This window comes from Dama dama, chromosome 24 (genome assembly GCF_033118175.1).
Source record: "Dama dama isolate Ldn47 chromosome 24, ASM3311817v1, whole genome shotgun sequence".
Lineage (NCBI taxonomy): Eukaryota > Metazoa > Chordata > Mammalia > Artiodactyla > Cervidae > Dama > Dama dama.
This window is the reverse complement of record NC_083704.1, coordinates 30,952,130-30,956,673: the sequence shown is the minus strand read 5'-3', so window position 1 is coordinate 30,956,673 and position 4,544 is coordinate 30,952,130. Positions and strand designations below refer to the sequence as shown.

Genomic DNA, 4,544 nt, shown 5'->3' with positions numbered 1-4,544 from the left:
AACACCGTTCTGCGTTCTACTGGTGGCTATCTTGTGAATATGGTCAAAATATAAATAAAAAATGAATATGTGGGGAAAGACACACAGCAATCACAGAAAGGTCAAGCTCTTATTAAACCAAGGATTATCCTAATCTACCCCTGAGCTTCAGTGTACATGAACTTCAGTTAATCCTTTTTATAGTTTAAGCCAATTTGAATTGGATTATCTTTTATTTGCTGCCAGATGCAACCTTCACTATTACATAGACTGCAATCATCTTAATTTCATTGGCTTGAGCTTTAATTTCTTCATGTGTCAAATGAGGATACATTTGTCTGTCTATATTAATAATATTATAGGAATATCCAACCAGACATATGAAAATACAGTTAACCCTTGAATGATGTGTATTTAAACTATGTGGGTCCACTTACAGGTAGACTTTTTGAAATAGTAAATACTACAGTACTACACAATCTGTAGTTAGCTAAGTCTGTGGATGCAAACCTGTGAACATTGAGGAACCACATATGCAAACAGTCAACTGTAAATTATATATGGATTTTCAACTTTGCAGAGGGCCCATGCTCCTAACACCTGTGTTGTTTAAGGGTCAATTCTACTTTCTAAAATACTGTAAAGAATGTATGGCACTATTATGTGACCAAAATAAAACAAATTTATTTTTCTTTTAGGAATCAAGTTACTCTCAGGTGACATTCTATTTTATAAAATAATTTTTAGGTTTTTTTGTTTTTTTCCTTTCCTAAGTCATATTGGTTGCCAGATGTGCAGTTCACAAATTGAGGTTTAAAATCAAGTTATTGGTCATAAAAGTGGATTTTCTGTAGTATATTTCACTAAGAGCTGTGGGGACAGTTTCTCTCTTGATCTGGATTCACTCTGAAGATACTCTACATCAAAGAAAACCTAATCCATCTTAGAAAGCACATAAGAACAGTTTTGTTACTCCACAAAGCTCTGAATTACTGCATTCCTGTAAAAGTTGTTCAACTTTTCATGATATATGTGTACTCCTTTTCCTTTTCACTAAAATATGTTAAAGGTTCTTATCTTAAAGATAACTTTGAAACTTTGCATATGAGCATACTCAATGTAATAACAAAGCCCACAATTGTCACTTTTATAAGTTATTATTAAGAATCCATAAACATACATAGCTTGGAAAAACACATGTACACTTAGAATTCCTTAAGTATATCTGTGGTAGACTTATTTCAATGCTTTATTTCCCCTCTCCCAGCAAAGGAATGATACACCAAAAATTTGCCCAGTAACTCTGCAGCATCTCTGATCCCACTCATCCCTGGATAGAGATTGATAACTTGCTATCTGACTAATGTGAATTTGGTTTATAAGGCAGAATAGAGGTTTGAAATGTTTCTCTGATTGGGCTTGACCTCCTGTATCTCTGCCTCTGTGGTGAGAACATGCCAAACTCTCAGAGAGAGAGTAAAAGCAAACACATAGGTCAGTTCCCCCTCAGCCTCCGGTGCCACCTCGGGCCGGCGGTCCTCCGCGGGAGGGAGCGAGGCGGCGGGCGGCGGGCGGCCGGCTGACGGGGGCGGCGGGGCGGCCGGCGGGTCCTGCAGCGCTCGGCGGAGGCGTGTTGTCTCCAGGGGGTCGGCCCCCAGCGCCCCTGCGCTCTGAGGTGGACAGCAGATTGTGTGTTTATCAAACATTTCCACTGCTGCACAGAGAGCACACACATCTTCAGTGGACTTGGAATTCCTGGAAAATTGCCTTTGTGAAAAGTGGGCATAATCCCTTTAAATTCCATCTCTTAAGTTTTCTATTTTGTTGTGTCTCAAAAAGACTTCAAGAAACCATGAACAGCTTTAGTAATGAAGAGTTTGACTGCCATTTCTTGGATGAAGGCTTTACTGCCAAGGACATTCTGGACCAAAAAATTAATGAAGTTTCTTCTTCCGATGATAAGGATGCCTTCTATGTAGCTGACCTGGGAGACATTCTGAAGAAACATCTGAGATGGTTGAAAGCTCTTCCTCGGGTCACCCCCTTTTATGCAGTCAAATGCAATGATAGCAGAACCATAGTGAAGACACTCGCTGCCATTGGGACAGGATTTGACTGTGCCAGCAAGACTGAAATACAATTGGTGCAGAGTCTTGGGGTGCCCCCAGAGAGGATTATCTATGCAAATCCGTGTAAACAAGTGTCTCAGATTAAGTATGCTGCCAATAACGGAGTCCAGATGATGACTTTTGATAGTGAAGTCGAGCTGATGAAAGTTGCCAGGGCACATCCAAAGGCCAAGTTGGTTTTGCATATCGTCACTGATGATTCCAAAGCAGTCTGTCGCCTCAGTGTCAAATTTGGTGCCACACTTAAAACCAGCAGGCTTCTTTTGGAACGGGCGAAAGAGCTAGATATTGATGTCATTGGTGTCAGCTTCCACGTGGGAAGTGGCTGTACTGATCCTGAGACCTTTGTGCAGGCCATCTCTGATGCCCGCTGTGTCTTTGACACGGGCGCTGAGGTTGGTTTCAACATGTATCTGCTTGATATTGGTGGTGGCTTTCCTGGATCCGAGGATGTAAAGCTTAAATTTGAAGAGATCACCAGTGTAATCAACCCAGCATTGGACAAGTATTTTTCCATCAGACTCTGGAGTGAGAATCATAGCTGAGCCAGGCAGATACTATGTTGCATCAGCTTTCACACTCGCAGTTAATATTATTGCCAAAAAACTTGTATTAAAGGAACAGACGGGCTCTGATGATGAAGAGGAATCAAGTGAACGGACATTTATGTATTACGTGAACGATGGAGTATATGGATCATTCAACTGCATCCTTTACGATCACGCACACGTGAACCCTCTTCTGCAGAAGAGACCCAAACCAGACGAGAAGTATTATTCATCCAGCATCTGGGGACCCACCTGTGACGGCCTGGACCGCATTGTTGAGCGCTGTAACCTGCCTGAGATGCATGTGGGTGATTGGATGCTCTTTGAGAACATGGGTGCTTACACTGTCGCTGCTGCTTCTACTTTCAATGGATTCCAGAGACCCACCATCTACTACGTGATGTCAGGGCCAACGTGGCAACTGATGCAGCAGATCCGGACCCAGGACTTCCCGCCCGGAGTGGAGGAGCCAGACGTCGGTCCCCTGCCCGTGTCCTGTGCCCAGGAGAGCGGCATGAAGCGGCACTCGGCAGCCTGCGCTTCCACGCGTATTAACGTGTAGATACCACTCTTATAGCTGTTAACTGCGAGTTTAGCTTGATTTAAGGGTTTGGGGGGGGGACCATTTAACTTAATTACTGCTAGTTCTGAGATGTCTATGTGAGTAGGGTTGGCACAGGTGCACCAATGTGGAAGACTGGGAGATGGGGTCACACTTATCTGTGTTCCTATGGAAACTATTTGAATATTTGTTTTATATGAATTTTTATTCACTTTTCAAACATGCTACTAAAGGCTTCAACTGCTGAGCAAGCGTTTGTGGCTTGTGTATCAGCAGGATGGGCCAGAAGCTTAGTGTTGTGACCGGTTTTAACAAAAAGGAATAAAGGATCTTGACATAACTTGGCAAAAAAAAAAAAAAAAAAGCAAACACATAAATGAAACCAAACCGCCCATCCAAGCCTAGCTTAGATCAGGAGAGCTATGTCCGGCCCAGCCTACAAAAAAGTCAATCCACAGGCAATTCAGAGATATGTGAGATTTAATACATGCTTATTGCTTTAAGCTAAGGAGTGTGAGGAGATCTGCTAAGCAGAATTTTGTGGCAATAGCAAATTGAAACAGCTATGTGTGTGGGTATGTTTGTATGTATGTTCAACACTGTGAAGTATATAAAGATATATAAATTCATTGTCCACTGACTGCAACGAGCTAATACTTTGAAGAAGGGGATGGATGAAAATAGTTGCAATAAATAGAAGGCTATCATAAGTTTTTAAAGACTGTGAAAGCCAAGACGGATATCTTTACCATCACATCTTTCATATCCAGCCTAAATTTTCTGTTGTATGATTCCAACTGGGCATGAAAGGGATAAGTGATATAGTCTATAACAGCTGGATATTTTTATTATTTCATCACTATCAACTGGAATCCAGGGAATAATCTTTACTTCACTTCTTTATTTCAGGTTCAATCCTAATACTCTAAATTGTGTTTCCAGAAATGCAGAAATCAAGTATGGTTTCTTTAGCTTATTCAGTTTATACTCACCATTCAAATGGCTGTCCCCATTACCGCACAAAAACATATTTGAGGAACCAGCTATTTTATGCTCTCATAACCTTTTCTCTGTCAAAGAGTTTTCTATTGCCTTTTTTATAACGCATTCACTGCCCTCATGTTGGTGGTTTTAAAAGATAACTGGAATTTTAATAATGAGGTTAACTTATTGCTAGCATTTGTCCCTTTTAGACTGAAAGAGTACCTGTTTTCATCTGATGGATAAAAACAAATTTTCCAAGACTCTGTTTTATGTTACCTTATATCAACAATAGGAAGAATGTATGGATGTGGAAGATGAAAACATTAATACACACACAGGTAA

The 4,544-nt window shown here is 41.0% G+C and overlaps 1 pseudogene; it reads left to right on the top strand.

The window, feature by feature from the left end:
- The first annotated feature begins 1,629 nt into the window (after positions 1-1,629).
- LOC133045743 (ornithine decarboxylase-like) lies at positions 1,630-3,576 on the top strand (annotated as a pseudogene).
- Positions 3,577-4,544: the final 968 nt, after the last annotated feature.